The sequence below is a fragment of the Chlorocebus sabaeus genome, chromosome 5 (genome assembly GCF_047675955.1).
Source record: "Chlorocebus sabaeus isolate Y175 chromosome 5, mChlSab1.0.hap1, whole genome shotgun sequence".
Lineage (NCBI taxonomy): Eukaryota > Metazoa > Chordata > Mammalia > Primates > Cercopithecidae > Chlorocebus > Chlorocebus sabaeus.
The window spans coordinates 36,173,916-36,193,797 of record NC_132908.1 but is presented as its reverse complement, the minus strand read 5'-3'; positions in this window follow the sequence as shown (position 1 = coordinate 36,193,797).

Below are 19,882 nucleotides of genomic sequence, written 5' to 3'. Positions count from 1 at the left end.
AGCCTTAGCGAAAGGCTTGTTGAAGGGAAAGATGTAACTCTGTGAGATGAATTAACAGAACACAGAGCAGTTGCTCCGAAAGCTTCTTTCCAGTTTTGAACGGAAGATATTTCCTTTTTCACCATAGCCCTCTATGGGCTTCCAAATATCCCTTTGCCAATTCCAGAAGAACAGACTTAGCGAAAGGCTTCTTGAAGGGAAAGATGTAACTCTGTGAGATGAATTAACAGAACACAGAGCATTTTCTCAGAAAGCTTCTTTCCAGTTTTGAACGGAAGATATTTCCTTTTTCACCATAGCCCTCTATGGGCTTCCAAATATCCCTTTGCCAATTCCACAAGAACAGCCTTAGCGAAAGGCTTCTTGAAGGGAAAGATGTAACTCTGTGAGATGAATTAACAGAACACAGCGCAGTTTCTCAGAAAGCTTCTTTCCAGTTTTGAACGGGAGATATTTCCTTTTTCACCATAGCCCTCTATGGGCTTCCAAATATCCCTTTGCCAATTCCACAGGAACCCATTAGCAAAAGGCTTCTTGAAGGGAAAGATGTAACTCTGTGGGATGAATTAAGAGAACACAGAGCAGTTTCTCAGAAAGCTTCTTTCCAGTTTTGAACGGAGGATACTTCCTTTTTCTCCATAGCCCTCTACGGGCTTCTTAATATCCCTTTGCCAATTCCACAAGAACAGCCTTAGCGAAAGGCTTCTTGAAGGGAAAGATGTAACTCTGTGAGATGAATTAACAGAACACAGAGCAGTTTCTCAGAAAGCTTCTTTCCAGTTTTGAACGGAAGATATTTCCTTTTTCACCATACCCCTCTATGGGCTTCCAAATATCCCTTTGCCAATTCCACAAGAACAGCCTTAGCGAAAGGCTTCTTGAAGGGAAAGATATAACTCTGTGAGATGAATTAAGAGAACACAGAGCAGTTTCTCAGAAAGCTTCTTTCCAGTTTTGAACGGAAGATATTTCCTTTTTCACCATAGCCCTCTATGGGCTTCCAAATATCCCTTTGCCAATTCCACAAGAACCGCCTTTGCGAAAGGCTTCTTGAAGGGAACGATGTAACTCTGTGAGATGAATTAACGGAACACAGAGCAGTTTCTCAGAAAGCTTCTTTCCTGTTTTGAACGGAAGATATTTCCTTTTTCACCATAGCCCTCTAAGGGCTTCCAAATATCCCTTTGCCAATTCCACAAGAATAGCCTTAGCGAAAGGCTTTTTGAAGGGAAAGATGTAACTCTGTGAGATGAATGAACAGAACACAGAGCAGTTTCACAGAAAGCTTCTTTCCAGTTTTGAACGGAAGATATTTCCTTTTTCACCATAGCCCTCTATGGGCTTCCAAATATCCCTTTGCCAATTCCAAAAGAACAGCCTTAGCGAAAGGCTTCTTGAAGGGAAAGATGTAACTCTGTGAGATGAATTAAGAGAACACAGAGCAGTTTCTAAGAAACTTCTTTCCAGTTTTGAACGGAGGATATTTCCTTTTTCACCATAGACCTCTATGGGCTTCCAAATATCCCTTTGCCAATTCCACAAGAACAGCCTTAGCGAAAGGCTTCTTGAAGGGAAAGATGTAACTCTGTGAGATGAATTAACAGAACACAGAGCAATTTCTCAGAAAGCTTCTTTCCAGTTTTGAACGGAAGATATTTCCTTTTTCACCATAGCCCTCTATGGGGTTCCAAATATCCCTTTTCCAATTCCACAAGAACAGCCTTAGAGATAGGCTTCTTGAAGGGAAAGATGTAACTCTGTGAGATGAATTAACAGAACACAGAGCAGTTTCTCAGAAAGCTTCTTTCCACTTTTGAACGGAAGATATTTCCTTTTCCACCATAGCCCTCTATGGGCTTCCAAATATCCCTTTGCCAATTCCAGAAGAACAGACTTAGCGAAAGGCATCTTGAAGGGAAAGATGTAACTCTGTGAGATGAATTAAGAGAACACAGAGCAGTTTCTCAGAAAGCTTCTTTCCAGTTTTGAACGGAAGATATTTCCTTTTCCACCATAGCCCTCTATGGGCTTCCAAATATCCCTTTGCCAATTCCAGAAGAACAGACTTAGCGAAAGGCATCTTGAAGGGAAAGATGTAACTCTGTGAGATGAATTAAGAGAACACAGAGCAGTTTCTCAGAAAGCTTCTTTCCAGTTTTGAACGGAAGATATTTCCTTTTTCACCATAGCCCTCTAGGGGCTTCCAAATATCCCTTTGCCAATTCCACAAGAACTGCCTTAGCTAAAGGCTTCTTGAAGGGAAATATGTAACTCTGTGAGATGAATTAACAGAACACAGAGCAGTTTCTCAGAAAGCTTCTTTCCACTTTTGAACGGAAGGTATTTCCTTTTTCACCATAGGCCTCTAAGGGCTTCCAAATATCCCTTTGCCAATTCCACAAGAACAGCCTTAGCGAAAGGCTTGTTGAAGGGAAAGATGTAACTCTGTGAGATGAATTAACAGAACACAGAGCAGTTTCTCCGAAAGCTTCTTTCCAGTTTTGAACGGAAGATATTTCCTTTTTCACCGTAGCCCTCTATGGGCTTCCAAATATCCCTTTGCCAATTCCAGAAGAACAGCCTTAGCGAAAGGCTTCTTGAAGGGAAAGATGTAACTCTGTGAGATGAATTAAGAGAACACAGAGCAGTTTCTCAGAAAGCTTCTTTCCAGTTTTGAACGGAAGATATTTCCTTTTTCACCATAGCCCTCTATGGGCTTCCAAATATCCCTTTGCCAATTCCACAAGAACAGCCTTAGCGAAAGGCTTCTTGAAGGGAACGATGTAACTCTGTGAGATGAATTAACGGAACACAGAGCAGTTTCTCAGAAAGCTTCTTTCCAGTTTTGAACGGAAGCTATTTCCTTTATCACCATAGCCCTCTAAGGGCTTCCAAATATCCCTTTGCCAATTCCACAAGAATAGCCTTAGCGAAAGGCTTTTTGAAGGGAAAGATGTAACTCTGTTAGATGAATTAACAGAACACAGAGCAGTTTCACAGAAAGCTTCTTTCCAGTTTTGAACGGAAGATATTTCCTTTTTCACCATAGCCCTCTATGGGCTTCCAAATATCCCTTTGCCAATTCCACAAGAACAGCCTTAGCGAAAGGCTTCTTGAAGGGAAAGATGTAACTCTGTGAGATGAATTAAGAGAACACAGAGCAGTTTCTAAGAAACTTCTTTCCAGTTTTGAACGGAGGATATTTCCTTTTTCACCATAGACCCCTATGGGCTTCCAAATATCCCTTTGCCAATTCCACAAGAACAGCCTTAGCGAAAGGCTTCTTGAAGGGAAAGATGTAACTCTGTGAGATGAATTAACAGAACACAGAGCAATTTCTCAGAAAGCTTCTTTCCAGTTTTGAACGGAAGATATTTCCTTTTTCACCATAGCCCTCTATGGGCTTCCAAATATCCCTTTGCCAATTCCGGAAGAACAGCCTTAGCGAAAGGCTTCTTGAAGTGAAAGATGTAACTCTGTGAGATGAATTAACAGAACACAGAGCAGTTTCTCAGAAAGCTTCTGTCCAGTTTTGAACGGAAGATATTTCCTTTTTCACCATAGCCCTCTATGGGTTTCCAAATATCCCTTTGCCAATTCCACAAGAACAGCCTTAGCGATAGGCTTCTTGAAGGGAAAGATGTAACTCTGTGAGATGAATTAACAGAACACAGAGCAGTTTCTCAGAAAGCTTCCTTCCAGTTTTGAACGGAAGATATTTCCTTTTTCACCATAGCCCTCTATGGGCTTCCAAATATCACTTTGCCAATTCCGGAAGAACAGCCTTAGCGAAAGGCTTCTTGAAGGGAAATATGTAACTCTGTGAGATGAATTAAGAGAACACAGAGCAGTTTCTCAGAAAGCTTCTTTCCAGTTTTGAACGGAAGATATTTCCTTTTTCACCATAGCCCTCTATGGGCTTCCAAATATCCCTTTGCCAATTAGACAAGAACTGCCTTAGCGAAAATCTTCTTGAAGGGAAAGATGTATCTCTGTGAGATGAACTAAGAGAACACAGAGCAGTTTCTCAGAAAGCTTCTTTCCACTTTTGAACGGAAGATATTTCCTTTTTCACCATAGCCCTCTATGGGCTTCCAAATATCCCTTTGCCAATTCCACAAGAACAGCCTTAGCGAAAGGCTTCTTGAAGGGAAAGATGTAACTCGGTGAGATGAATTAACAGAACACAGAGCAGTTTCTCAGAAAGCTTCTTTCCAGTTTTGAACGGAAGATATTTCCTTTTTCACCATAGCCCTCTATGGGCTTCCAAATATCCCTTTGCCAATTCCACAAGAACCGCCTTTGCGAAAGGCTTCTTGAAGGGAACGATGTAACTCTGTGAGATGAATTAACGGAACACAGAGCAGTTTCTCAGAAAGCTTCTTTCCAGTTTTGAACGGAAGATATTTCCTTTATCACCATAGCCCTCTAAGGGCTTCCAAATATCCCTTTGCCAATTCCACAAGAATAGCCTTAGCGAAAGGCTTTTTGAAGGGAAAGATGTAACTCTGTTAGATGAATTAACAGAACACAGAGCAGTTTCACAGAAAGCTTCTTTCCAGTTTTGAACGGAAGATATTTCCTTTTTCACCATAGCCCTCTATGGGCTTCCAAATATCCCTTTGCCAATTCCACAAGAACAGCCTTAGCGAAAGGCTTCTTGAAGGGAAAGATGTAACTCTGTGAGATGAATTAAGAGAACACAGAGCAGTTTCTAAGAAACTTCTTTCCAGTTTTGAACGGAGGATATTTCCTTTTTCACCATAGACCTCTATGGGCTTCCAAATATCCCTTTGCCAATTCCACAAGAACAGCCTTAGCGAAAGGCTTCTTGAAGGGAAAGATGTAACTCTGTGAGATGAATTAACAGAACACAGAGCAATTTCTCAGAAAGCTTCTTTCCAGTTTTGAACGGAAGATATTTCCTTTTTCACCATAGCCCTCTATGGGCTTCCAAATATCCCTTTGCCAATTCCGGAAGAACAGCCTTAGCGAAAGGCTTCTTGAAGTGAAAGATGTAACTCTGTGAGATGAATTAACAGAACACAGAGCAGTTTCTCAGAAAGCTTCTGTCCAGTTTTGAACGGAAGATATTTCCTTTTTCACCATAGCCCTCTATGGGCTTCCACATATCCCTTTGCCAATTCCGCAAGAACAGCCTTAGCGAAACGCTTCTTGAAGGGAAAGATGTAACTCTGTGAGATGAATGAACAGAACACAGAGCAGTTTCTCAGAAAGCTTCTTTCCAGTTTTGAACGGAAGATATTTCCTTTTTCACCATAGGCCTCTAAGGGCTTCCAAATATCCCTTTGCCAATTCCACAACAACAGCCTTAGCGAAAGGCTTGTTGAAGGGAAAGATGTAACTCTGTGAGATGAATTAACAGAACACAGAGCAGTTGCTCCGAAAGCTTCTTTCAACTTTTGAACGGAAGATATTTCCTTTTTCACCATAGCCCTCTATGGGCTTCCAAATATCCCTTTGCCAATTCCAGAAGAACAGACTTAGCGAAAGGCTTCTTGAAGGGAAAGATGTAACTCTGTGAGATGAATTAAGAGAACACAGAGCATTTTCTCAGAAAGCTTCTTTCCAGTTTTGAACGGAAGATATTTCCTTTTTCACCATAGCCCTCTATGGGCTTCCAAATATCCCTTTGCCAATTCCACAAGAACAGCCTTAGCGAAAGGCTTCTTGAAGGGAAAGATGTAACTCTGTGAGATGAATTAACAGAACACAGCGCAGTTTCTCAGAAAGCTTCTTTCCAGTTTTGAACGGCAGATATTTCCTTTTTCACCATAGCCCTCTATGGGCTTCCAAATATCCCTTTGCCAATTCCACAGGAACCCATTAGCAAAAGGCTTCTTGAAGGGAAAGATGTAACTCTGTGAGATGAATTAACAGAACACAGAGCAGTTTCTCAGAAAGCTTCTTTTCAGTTTTGAACGGAAGATATTTCCTTTTTCACCATAGCCCTCTATGGGCTTCCAAATATCCCTTTGCCTATTCCACAAGAATAGCCTTAGCGAAAGGCTTTTTGAAGGGAAAGATGTAACTCTGTGAGATGAATTAACAGAACACAGAGCAGTTTCTCAGAAAGCTTCTTTCCAGTTTTTAACGGAAGATATTTCCTTTTTTACCATACCCCTCTATGGGCTTCCAAATATCCCTTTGCCAATTCCACAAGAACAGCCTTAGCGAAAGGCTTCTTGAAGGGAAAGATGTAACTCTGTGAGATGAATTAAGAGAACACAGAGCAGTTTCTCAGAAAGCTTCTTTCCAGTTTTGAACGGAAGATATTTCCTTTTTCACCATAGCCCTCTATGGGCTTCCAAATATCCCTTTGCCAATTCCACAAGAACCGCCTTTGCGAAAGGCTTCTTGAAGGGAACGATGTAACTCTGTGAGATGAATTAACGGAACACAGAGCAGTTTCTCAGAAAGCTTCTTTCCAGTTTTGAACGGAAGATATTTCCTTTTTCACCATAGCCCTCTAAGGGCTTCCAAATATCCCTTTGCCAATTCCACAAGAATAGCCTTAGCGAAAGGCTTTTTGAAGGGAAAGATGTAACTCTGTGAGATGAATGAACAGAACACAGAGCAGTTTCACAGAAAGCTTCTTTCCAGTTTTGAACGGAAGATATTTCCTTTTTCACCATAGCCCTCTATGGGCTTCCAAATATCCCTTTGCCAATTCCACAAGAACAGCCTTAGCGAAAGGCTTCTTGAAGGGAAAGATGTAACTCTGTGAGATGAATTAAGAGAACACAGAGCAGTTTCTAAGAAACTTCTTTCCAGTTTTGAACGGAGGATATTTCCTTTTTCACCATAGACCTCTATGGGCTTCCAAATATCCCTTTGCCAATTCCACAAGAACAGCCTTAGCGAAAGGCTTCTTGAAGGGAAAGATGTAACTCTGTGAGATGAATTAACAGAACACAGAGCAATTTCTCAGAAAGCTTCTTTCCAGTTTTGAACGGAAGATATTTCCTTTTTCACCATAGCCCTCTATGGGGTTCCAAATATCCCTTTTCCAATTCCACAAGAACAGCCTTAGAGATAGGCTTCTTGAAGGGAAAGATGTAACTCTGTGAGATGAATTAACAGAACACAGAGCAGTTTCTCAGAAAGCTTATTTCCACTTTTGAACGGAAGATATTTCCTTTTTCACCATAGCCCTCTATGGGCTTCCAAATATCCCTTTGCCAATTCCAGAAGAACAGACTTAGCGAAAGGCTTCTTGAAGGGAAAGATGTAACTCTGTGAGATGAATTAAGAGAACACAGAGCATTTTCTCAGAAAGCTTCTTTCCAGTTTTGAACGGAAGATATTTCCTTTTTCACCATAGCCCTCTATGGGCTTCCAAATATCCCTTTGCCAATTCCACAAGAACAGCCTTAGCGAAAGGCTTCTTGAAGGGAAAGATGTAACTCTGTGAGATGAATTAACAGAACACAGCGCAGTTTCTCAGAAAGCTTCTTTCCAGTTTTGAACGGCAGATATTTCCTTTTTCACCATAGCCCTCTATGGGCTTCCAAATATCCCTTTGCCAATTCCACAGGAACCCATTAGCAAAAGGCTTCTTGAAGGGAAAGATGTAACTCTGTGAGATGAATTAACAGAACACAGAGCAGTTTCTCAGAAATCTTCTTTTCAGTTTTGAACGGAAGATATTTCCTTTTTCACCATAGCCCTCTATGGGCTTCCAAATATCCCTTTGCCAATTCCACAAGAATAGCCTTAGCGAAAGGCTTTTTGAAGGGAAAGATGTAACTCTGTGAGATGAATTAACAGAACACAGAGCAGTTTCTCAGAAAGCTTCTTTCCAGTTTTGAACGGAAGATATTTCCTTTTTCACCATAGCCCTCTATGGGCTTCCAAATATCCCTTTGCCAATTCCACAAGAACAGCCTTAGCGAAAGGCTTCTTGAAGGGAAAGATGTAACTCTGTGGGATGAATTAAGAGAACACAGAGCAGGTTCTCAGAAAGCTTCTTTCCAGTTTTGAACGGAGGATACTTCCTTTTTCTCCATAGCCCTCTACGGGCTTCTTAATATCCCTTTGCCAATTCCACAAGAACAGCCTTAGCGAAAGGCTTCTTGAAGGGAAAGATGTAACTCTGTGAGATGAATTAACAGAACACAGAGCAGTTTCTCAGAAAGCTTCTTTCCAGTTTTTAACGGAAGATATTTCCTTTTTCACCATACCCCTCTATGGGCTTCCAAATATCCCTTTGCCAATTCCACAAGAACAGCCTTAGCGAAAGGCTTCTTGAAGGGAAAGATGTAACTCTGTGAGATGAATTAAGAGAACACAGAGCAGTTTCTCAGAAAGCTTCTTTCCAGTTTTGAACGGAAGATATTTCCTTTTTCACCATAGCCCTCTATGGGCTTCCAAATATCCCTTTGCCAATTCCACAAGAACCGCCTTTGCGAAAGGCTTCTTGAAGGGAACGATGTAACTCTGTGAGATGAATTAACGGAACACAGAGCAGTTTCTCAGAAAGCTTCTTTCCTGTTTTGAACGGAAGATATTTCCTTTTTCACCATAGCCCTCTAAGGGCTTCCAAATATCCCTTTGCCAATTCCACAAGAATAGCCTTAGCGAAAGGCTTTTTGAAGGGAAAGATGTAACTCTGTGAGATGAATGAACAGAACACAGAGCAGTTTCACAGAAAGCTTCTTTCCAGTTTTGAACGGAAGATATTTCCTTTTTCACCATAGCCCTCTATGGGCTTCCAAATATCCCTTTGCCAATTCCACAAGAACAGCCTTAGCGAAAGGCTTCTTGAAGGGAAAGATGTAACTCTGTGAGATGAATTAAGAGAACACAGAGCAGTTTCTAAGAAACTTCTTTCCAGTTTTGAACGGAGGATATTTCCTTTTTCACCATAGACCTCTATGGGCTTCCAAATATCCCTTTGCCAATTCCACAAGAACAGCCTTAGCGAAAGGCTTCTTGAAGGGAAAGATGTAACTCTGTGAGATGAATTAACAGAACACAGAGCAATTTCTCAGAAAGCTTCTTTCCAGTTTTGAACGGAAGATATTTCCTTTTTCACCATAGCCCTCTATGGGGTTCCAAATATCCCTTTTCCAATTCCACAAGAACAGCCTTAGAGATAGGCTTCTTGAAGGGAAAGATGTAACTCTGTGAGATGAATTAACAGAACACAGAGCAGTTTCTCAGAAAGCTTCTTTCCACTTTTGAACGGAAGATATTTCCTTTTTCACCATAGCCCTCTATGGGCTTCCAAATATCCCTTTGCCAATTCCAGAAGAACAGACTTAGCGAAAGGCATCTTGAAGGGAAAGATGTAACTCTGTGAGATGAATTAAGAGAACACAGAGCAGTTTCTCAGAAAGCTTCTTTCCAGTTTTGAACGGAAGATATTTCCTTTTTCACCATACCCCTCTAGGGGCTTCCAAATATCCCTTTGCCAATTCCACAAGAACTACCTTAGCTAAAGGCTTCTTGAAGGGAAATATGTAACTCTGTGAGATGAATTAACAGAACACAGAGCAGTTTCTCAGAAAGCTTCTTTCCACTTTTGAACGGAAGGTATTTCCTTTTTCACCATAGGCCTCTAAGGGCTTCCAAATATCCCTTTGCCAATTCCACAAGAACAGCCTTAGCGAAAGGCTTGTTGAAGGGAAAGATGTAACTCTGTGAGATGAATTAACAGAACACAGAGCAGTTTCTCCGAAAGCTTCTTTCCAGTTTTGAACGGAAGATATTTCCTTTTTCACCGTAGCCCTCTATGGGCTTCCAAATATCCCTTTGCCAATTCCAGAAGAACAGCCTTAGCGAAAGGCTTCTTGAAGGGAAAGATGTAACTCTGTGAGATGAATTAAGAGAACACAGAGCAGTTTCTCAGAAAGCATCTTTCCAGTTTTGAACGGAAGATATTTCCTTTTTCACCATAGCCCTCTATGGGCTTCCAAATATCCCTTTCCCAATTCCACAAGAACAGCCTTAGCGAAAGGCTTCTTGAAGGGAAAGATGTAACTCTGTGAGATGAATTAACAAAACACAGAGCAGTTTCTCAGAAAGCTTCTTTCCAGTTTTGAACGGAAGATATTTCCTTTTTCACCATAGCCCTCTATGGGCTTCCAAATATCCCTTTGCCAATTCCACAAGAACCGCCTTTGCGAAAGGCTTCTTGAAAGTAACGATGTAACTCTGTGAGATGAATTAACGGAACACAGAGCAGTTTCTCAGAAAGCTTCTTTCCAGTTTTGAACGGAAGATATTTCCTTTTTCACCATAGCCCTCTATGGGCTTCCAAATATCCCTTTGCCAATTCCACAAGAATAGCCTTAGCGAAAGGCTTTTTGAAGGGAAAGATGTAACTCTGTGATATGAATTAACAGAACACAGAGCAGTTTCACAGAAAGCTTCTTTCCAGTTTTGAACGGAAGATATTTCCTTTTTCACCATAGCCCTCTATGGGCTTCCAAATATCCCTTTGACAATTCCACAAGAACAGCCTTAGCGAAAGGCTTCTTGAAGGGAAAGATGTAACTCTGTGAGATGAATTAAGAGAACACAGAGCAGTTTCTAAGAAACTTCTTTCCAGTTTTGAACGGAGGATAATTCCTTTTTCACCATAGGCCTCTATGGTCTTCCAAATATCCCTTTGCCAATTCCACAAGAACAGCCTTAGCGAAAGGCTTCTTGAAGGGAAAGATCTAACTCTGTGAGATGAATAAACAGAACACAGAGCAGTTTCTCAGAAAGCTTCTTTCTAGTTTTGAACGGAAGATATTTCCTTTTTCACCATAGCCCTCTGTGGGCTTCCAAATATCCCTTTGCCAATTCCACAAGACCAGCCTTAGCGAAAGGCTTCTTGAAGGTGAAGATGTAACTCGGTGAGATGAATTAACAGAACACAGAGCAGTTTCTCAGAAAGCTTCTTTCCAGTTTTGAACGGAAGATATTTCCTTTTTCACCAGAGGCCTCTAGGGGTTCCAATATCCCTTTTCCAATTCCACAAGAACAGCCTTAGCGAAAGGCTTCTTGAAGGGAAAGATGTAACTCTGTGAGATGAATTAACAGAACACAGAGCAGTTTCTCAGAAAGCTTCTTTCCAGTTTTAAACGGAAGATATTTCCTTTTTCACCATAGCCCTCTATGGGCTTCCAAATATCGCTTTGCCAATTCCACAAGAATAGCCTTAGCGAAAGGCTTTTTGAAGGAAAAGATGTAACTCTGTGAGATGAATTAACAGAACACAGAGCAGTTTCTCAGAAAGCTTCTTTCTGTTTTGAACGGAAGATATTTCCTTTTTCACCATAGCCCTCAAAGGGCTTCCAAATATCCCTTTGCCAAATCCACAAGAACAGCCTTAGCGAAACGCTTCTTGAAGGGAAAGATGTAACTCTGTGAACTGAATTAGCAGAACACAGAGCAGTTTCTCAGAAAGCTTCTTTCCAGTTTTGAACGGAAGATATTTCCTTTTTCACCATAGCCCTCTATGGGCTTCCAAATATCCCTTTGCCATTTCCTCAAGAACAGCCTTAGCGAAAGGCTTGTTGAAGGGAAAGATGTAACTCGTTGAGATGAATTAACAGAACACAGAGCAGTTAATCAGAAAGCTTCTTTCCAGTTTTGAACAGAAGATATTTCCTTTTTCACCATAGCCCTCTATGGGCTTCCAAATATCCCTTTGCCATTTGCACAAGAACAGCTTTAGCGAAAGGCTTCTTGAAGGGAAAGATGTAACTCTGTGAGATGAATGAACAGAACAGAAAGCAGTTTCTCAGAAAGCTTCTTTCCAGTTTTGAACGGAAGATATTTCTTTTTTCTCCATAGCCCTCTATGGGCTTCCAAATATCGCTTTGCCAATTCCACAAAAATAGCCTTAGCGAAAGGCTTTTTGAAGGGAAAGATGTAACTCTGTGAGATGAATTAACGGAACACAGAGCAGTTTCTCCGAAAGCTTCTTTCCACTTTTGAACGAAAGATATTTCCTTTTTCACCATAGCCCTCTATGGGCTTCCAAATATCCCTTTGCCAATTCCACAAGAACAGCCTTAGCGAAAGGCTTCTTGAAGGGAAACATGTAACTCCGTGAGATGAATTAACAGAACACAGAGCAGTTTCTCAGAAAGCTTCTTTCCAGTTTTGAACGGAAGATATTTCCTTTTTCACCATAGGCCTCTATGGGCTTCCAAATATCCCTTTGCCAATTCCACAAGAACAGCCTTAGCGAAAGGCTTCTTGAAGGGAAAGATGTAACTCTGTGAGATGAATTAACAGAACACAGAGCAATTTCTCAGAAAGCTTCTTTCCAGTTTTGAACGGAAGATATTTCCTTTTTCACCATAGACCTCTAAGGGGTTCCAAATATCCCTTTTCCAATTCCACAAGAACAGCCTTAGCGATAGGCTTCTTGAAGGGAAAGATGTAACTCTGTGAGATGAATTAACAGAACACAGAGCAGTTTCTCAGAAAGCTTCCTTCCAGTTCTGAACGGAAGATATTTCCTTTCTCACCATTGCCCTCTATGGGCTTCCAAATATCCCTTTGCCAATTCCACAAGAACAGCCTTAGCGAAAGGCTTCTTGAAGGGAAAGATGTAACTCTCTGAGATGAATGAACAGAACACAGAGCAGTTTCTCAGAAAGCTTCTTTCCAGTTTTGAACGGAAGATATTTCCTTTTTCACCATAGCCCTCTATGGGCTTCCAAATATCCCTTTGCCAATTCCACAAGAACAGCCTTAGCGAAAGGCTTCTTGAAAGCAAAGATGTAACTCTGTGAGATGAATTAACAGAACACAGAGCAGTTTCTCAGAAAGCTTCCTTCCAGTTTTGAACGGAAGATATTTCCTTTTTCACCATAGCCCTCTATGGGCTTCCAAATATCACTTTGCCAATTCCGGAAGAACAGCCTTAGCGAAAGGCTTCTTGAAGGGAAATATGTAACTCTGTGAGATGAATTAAGAGAACACAGAGCAGTTTCTCAGAAAGCTTCTTTCCAGTTTTGAACGGAAGATATTTCCTTTTTCACCATAGCCCTCTATGGGCTTCCAAATATCCCTTTGCCAATTAGACAAGAACTGCCTTAGCGAAAGGCTTCTTGAAGGGAAAGATGTAACTCTGTGAGATGAATTAAGAGAACACAGAGCAGTTTCTCAGAAAGCTTCTTTCCACTTTTGAACTGAAGATATTTCCTTTTTCACCATAGCCCTCTATGGGCTTCCAAATATCCCTTTGCCAATTCCACAAGAACAGCCTTAGCGAAAGGCTTCTTGAAGGGAAAGATGTAACTCGGTGAGATGAATTAACAGAACACAGAGCAGTTTCTCAGAAAGCTTCTTTCCAGTTTTGAACGGAAGATATTTCCTTTTTCACCATAGCCCTCTATGGGCTTCCAAATATCCCTTTGCCAATTCCACAAGAACCGCCTTTGCGAAAGGCTTCTTGAAGGGAACGATGTAACTCTGTGAGATGAATTAACGGAACACAGAGCAGTTTCTCAGAAAGCTTCTTTCCAGTTTTGAACGGAAGATATTTCCTTTTTCACCATAGCCCTCTAAGGGCTTCCAAATATCCCTTTGCCAATTCCACAAGAATAGCCTTAGCGAAAGGCTTTTTGAAGGGAAAGATGTAACTCTGTGAGATGAATTAACAGAACACAGAGCAGTTTCACAGAAAGCTTCTTTCCAGTTTTGAACGGAAGATATTTCCTTTTTCACCATAGCCCTCTATGGGCTTCCAAATATCCCTTTGCCAATTCCACAAGAACAGCCTTAGCGAAAGGCTTCTTGAAGGGAAAGATGTAACTCTGTGAGATGAATTAAGAGAACACAGAGCAGTTTCTAAGAAACTTCTTTCCAGTTTTGAACGGAGGATATTTCCTTTTTCACCATAGACCTCTATGGGCTTCCAAATATCCCTTTGCCAATTCCACAAGAACAGCCTTAGCGAAAGGCTTGTTGAAGGGAAAGATGTAACTCTGTGAGATGAATTAACAGAACACAGAGCAGTTTCTCCGAAAGCTTCTTTCCAGTTTTGAACGGAAGATATTTCCTTTTTCACCGTAGCCCTCTATGGGCTTCCAAATATCCCTTTGCCAATTCCAGAAGAACAGCCTTAGCGAAAGGCTTCTTGAAGGGAAAGATGTAACTCTGTGAGATGAATTAAGAGAACACAGAGCAGTTTCTCAGAAAGCTTCTTTCCAGTTTTGAACGGAAGATATTTCCTTTTTCACCATAGCCCTCTATGGGCTTCCAAATATCCCTTTGCCAATTCCACAAGAACAGCCTTAGCGAAAGGCTTCTTGAAGGGAAAGATGTAACTCTGTGAGATGAATTAACAAAACACAGAGCAGTTTCTCAGAAAGCTTCTTTCCAGTTTTGAACGGAAGATATTTCCTTTTTCACCATAGCCCTCTATGGGCTTCCAAATATCCCTTTGCCAATTCCACAAGAACCGCCTTTGCGAAAGGCTTCTTGAAAGGAACGATGTAACTCTGTGAGATGAATTAACGGAACACAGAGCAGTTTCTCAGAAAGCTTCTTTCCAGTTTTGAACGGAAGATATTTCCTTTTTCACCATAGCCCTCTATGGGCTTCCAAATATCCCTTTGCCAATTCCACAAGAATAGCCTTAGCGAAAGGCTTTTTGAAGGGAAAGATGTAACTCTGTGAGATGAATTAACAGAACACAGAGCAGTTTCACAGAAAGCTTCTTTCCAGTTTTGAACGGAAGATATTTCCTTTTTCACCATAGCCCTCTATGGGCTTCCAAATATCCCTTTGACAATTCCACAAGAACAGCCTTAGCGAAAGGCTTCTTGAAGGGAAAGATGTAACTCTGTGAGATGAATTAAGAGAACACAGAGCAGTTTCTAAGAAACTTCTTTCCAGTTTTGAACGGAGGATATTTCCTTTTTCACCATAGGCCTCTATGGTCTTCCAAATATCCCTTTGCCAATTCCACAAGAACAGCCTTAGCGAAAGGCTTCTTGAAGGGAAAGATCTAACTCTGTGAGATGAATGAACAGAACACAGAGCAGTTTCTCAGAAAGCTTCTTTCTAGTTTTGAACGGAAGATATTTCCTTTTTCACCATAGCCCTCTGTGGGCTTCCAAATATCCCTTTGCCAATTCCACAAGACCAGCCTTAGCGAAAGGCTTCTTGAAGGTGAAGATGTAACTCGGTGAGATGAATTAACAGAACACAGAGCAGTTTCTCAGAAAGCTTCTTTCCAGTTTTGAACGGAAGATATTTCCTTTTTCACCAGAGGCCTCTAGGGGTTCCAATATCCCTTTGCAAATTCCACAAGAACAGCCTTAGCGAAAGGCTTCTTGAAGGGAAAGATGTAACTCTGTGACATGAATTAACAGAACACAGAGCAGTTTCTCAGAAAGCTTCTTTCCAGTTTTGAACGGAAGATATTTCCTTTTTCACCATAGCCCTCTATGGGCTTCCAAATATCGCTTTGCCAATTCCACAAGAATAGCCTTAGCGAAAGGCTTTTTGAAGGAAAAGATGTAACTCTGTGAGATGAATTAACAGAACACAGAGCAGTTTCTCAGAAAGCTTCTTTCCTGTTTTGAACGGAAGATATTTCCTTTTTCACCATAGCCCTCAAAGGGCTTCCAAATATGCCTTTGCCAATTCCACATGAACAGCCTTAGCGAAAGGCTTCTTGAAGGGAAAGATGTAACTCTGTGAACTGAATTAACAGAACACAGAGCAGTTTCTCAGAAAGCTTCTTTCCAGTTTTGAACGGAAGATATTTCCTTTTTCACCATAGCCCTCTATGGGCTTCCAAATATCCCTTTGCCATTTCCTCAAGAACAGCCTTAGCGAAAGGCTTGTTGAAGGGAAAGATGTAACTCGTTGAGATGAATTAACAGAACACAGAGCAGTTAATCAGAAAGCTTCTTTCCAGTTTTGAACGGAAGATATTTCCTTTTTCACCATAGCCCTCTATGGGCTTCCAAATATCCCTTTGCCATTTCCACAAGAACAGCTTTAGCGAAAGGCTTCTTGAAGGGAAAGATGTAACTCTGTGAGATGAATGAACAGAACACAAAGCAGTTTCTCAGAAAGCTTCTTTCCAGTTTTGAACGGAAGATATTTCTTTTTTCTCCATAGCCCTCTATGGGCTTCCAAATATCGCTTTGCCAATTCCACAAAAATAGCCTTAGCGAAAGGCTTTTTGAAGGGAAAGATGTAACTCTGTGAGATGAATTAACGGAACACAGAGCAGTTTCTCCGAAAGCTTCTTTCCACTTTTGAACGAAAGATATTTCCTTTTTCACCATAGCCCTCTATGGGCTTCCAAATATCCCTTTGCCAATTCCACAAGAACAGCCTTAGCGAAAGGCTTCTTGAAGTGAAACATGTAACTCCGTGAGATGAATTAACAGAACACAGAGCAGTTTCTCAGAAAGATTCTTTCCAGTTTTGAACGGAAGTTATTTCCTTTTTCACCATAGGCCTCTATGGGCTTCCAAATATCCCTTTGCCAATTCCACAAGAACAGCCTTAGCGAAAGGCTTCTTGAAGGGAAAGATGTAACTCTGTGAGATGAATTAACAGAACACAGAGCAATTTCTCAGAAAGCTTCTTTCCAGTTTTGAACGGAAGATATTTCCTTTTTCACCATAGACCTCTAAGGGGTTCCAAATATCCCTTTTCCAATTCCACAAGAACAGCCTTAGCGATAGGCTTCTTGAAGGGAAAGATGTAACTCTGTGAGATGAATTAACAGAACACAGAGCAGTTTCTCAGAAAGCTTCCTTCCAGTTCTGAACGGAAGATATTTCCTTTTTCACCATTGCCCTCTATGGGCTTCCAAATATCCCTTTGCCAATTCCACAAGAACAGCCTTAGCGAAAGGCTTCTTGAAGGGAAAGATGTAACTCTCTGAGATGAATGAACAGAACACAGAGCAGTTTCTCAGAAAGCTTCTTTCCAGTTTTGAACGGAAGATATTTCCTTTTTCACCATAGCCCTCTATGGGCTTCCAAATATCCCTTTGCCAATTCCACAAGAACAGCCTTAGCGAAAGGCTTCTTGAAGGGAAATATGTAACTCTGTGAGATGAATTAAGAGAACACAGAGCAGTTTCTCAGAAAGCTTCTTTCCAGTTTTGAACGGAAGATATTTCCTTTTTCACCATAGCCCTCTAAGGGCTTCCAAATATCCCTTTGCCAATTAGACAAGAACTGCCTTAGCGAAAGGCTTCTTGAAGGGAAAGATGTAACTCTGTGAGATGAATTAAGAGAACACAGAGCAGTTTCTCAGAAAGCTTCTTTCCACTTTTGAACGGAAGATATTTCCTTTTTCACCATAGCCCTCTATGGGCTTCCAAATATCCCTTTGCCAATTCCACAAGAACAGCCTTAGCGAAAGGCTTCTTGAAGGGAAAGATGTAACTCGGTGAGATGAATTAACAGAACACAGAGCAGTTTCTCAGAAAGCTTCTTTCCACTTTTGAACGGAAGATATTTCCTTTTTCACCATAGCCCTCTATGGGCTTCCAAATATCCCTTTGCCAATTGCACAAGAACAGCCTTAGCGAAAGGCATCTTGAAGGGAAAGATGTAACTATTTGAGATGAATGAACAGAGCACAGAGCAGTTTCTCAGAAAGCTTCTTTCCGGTTTTGAACGGAAGATATTTCCTTTTTCACCATAGGCCTCTAAGGGCTTCCAAATATCCCTTTGCCAATTCCACAAGAACAGCCTTAGCGAAAGGCTTGTGGAAGGGAAAGATGTAACTCTGTGAGATGAATTAACAGAACACAGAGCAGTTGCTCCGAAAGCTTCTTTCCAGTTTTGAACGGAAGATATTTCCTTTTTCACCATAGCCCTCTATGGGCTTCCAAATATCCCTTTGCCAATTCCACAAGAACAGCTTTAGCGAAAGGCTTCTTGAAGGGAAAGATGTAACTCTGTGAGATGAATTAAGAGAACACAGAGCAGTTTCTCAGAAAGCTTCTTTCCAGTTTTGAACGGAAGATATTTCCTTTTTCACCGTAGAACTCTATGGGCTTCCAAATATCCCTTTGCCAATTCCACAAGAACAGCCTTAGCGAAAGGCTTCTTGAAGGGACAGATGTAACTCTGTGAGATGAATTAACAGAACACAGAGCAGTTTCTCAGAAAGCTTCTTTCCAGTTTTGAACGGAAGATATTTCCTTTTTCACCATATCCCTCTTTGGGCTTCCAAATATCACTTTGCCAATTCCTCAAGAACAGCCTTAGCGAAAGGCTTGTGGAAGGGAAAGATGTAACTCTGTGAGATGAATTAACAGAACACAGAGCAGTTTCTCCGAAAGCTTCTTTCCACTTGTGAACGGAAGATATTTCCTTTTTCACCATAGCCGTATATGGGCTTCCAAATATCCCTTTGCCAATTCCGGAAGAACAGCCTTAGCGAAAGGCTTCTTGAAGGGAAAGATGTAACTCTGTGAGATGAATTAAGAGGACAGAGAGCAGTTTCTCAGAAAGCATCTTTCCCGTTTTGAACGGAAGATATTTCCTTTTTCACCATAGCCCTCTATGGGCTTCCAAATATCCCTTTGCCGATTCCACAAGAACAGCCTTAGCGAAAGGCTTCTTGAAGGGAAAGATGTAACTCGGTGAGATGAATTAACAGAACACAGAGCAGTTTCTCAGAAAGCTTCTTTCCACTTTTGAACGGAAGATATTTCCTTTTTCATCATAGGCCTCTATGGGGTTCCAAATATCCCTTTGCCAATTCCACAAGAACAGCCTTAGCGAAAGGCTTCTTGAAGGGAAAGATGTAACTCTGTGAGATGAATTAACAGAACACAGAGCAGTTTCTCAGAAAGCTTCCTTCCAGTTCTGAACGGAAGATATTTCCTTTTTCACCATTGCCCTCTATGGGCTTCCAAATATCCCTTTGCCAATTCCACAAGAACAGCCTTAGCGAAAGGCTTCTTGAAGGGAAAGATGTAACTCTCTGAGATGAATGAACAGAACACAGAGCAGTTTCTCAGAAAGCTTCTTTCCAGTTTTGAACGGAAGATATTTCCTTTTTCACCATAGCCCTCTATGGGCTTCCAAATATCCCTTTGCCAATTCCACAAGAACAGCCTTAGCGAAAGGCTTCTTGAAAGCAAAGATGTAACTCTGTGAGATGAATTAACAGAACACAGAGCAGTTTCTCAGAAAGCTTCCTTCCAGTTTTGAACGGAAGATATTTCCTTTTTCACCATAGCCCTCTATGGGCTTCCAAATATCACTTTGCCAATTCCGGAAGAACAGCCTTAGCGAAAGGCTTCTTGAAGGGAAATATGTAACTCTGTGAGATGAATTAAGAGAACACAGAGCAGTTTCTCAGAAAGCTTCTTTCCAGTTTTGAACGGAAGATATTTCCTTTTTCACCATAGCCCTCTATGGGCTTCCAAATATCCCTTTGCCAATTAGACAAGAACTGCCTTAGCGAAAATCTTCTTGAAGGGAAAGATGTATCTCTGTGAGATGAACTAAGAGAACACAGAGCAGTTTCTCAGAAAGCTTCTTTCCACTTTTGAACGGAAGATATTTCCTTTTTCACCATAGCCCTCTATGGGCTTCCAAATATCCCTTTGCCAATTCCACAAGAACAGCCTTAGCGAAAGGCTTCTTGAAGGGAAAGATGTAACTCGGTGAGATGAATTAACAGAACACAGAGCAGTTTCTCAGAAAGCTTCTTTCCAGTTTTGAACGGAAGATATTTCCTTTTTCACCATAGCCCTCTATGGGCTTCCAAATATCCCTTTGCCAATTCCACAAGAACCGCCTTTGCGAAAGGCTTCTTGAAGGGAACGATGTAACTCTGTGAGATGAATTAACGGAACACAGAGCAGTTTCTCAGAAAGCTTCTTTCCAGTTTTGAACGGAAGATATTTCCTTTA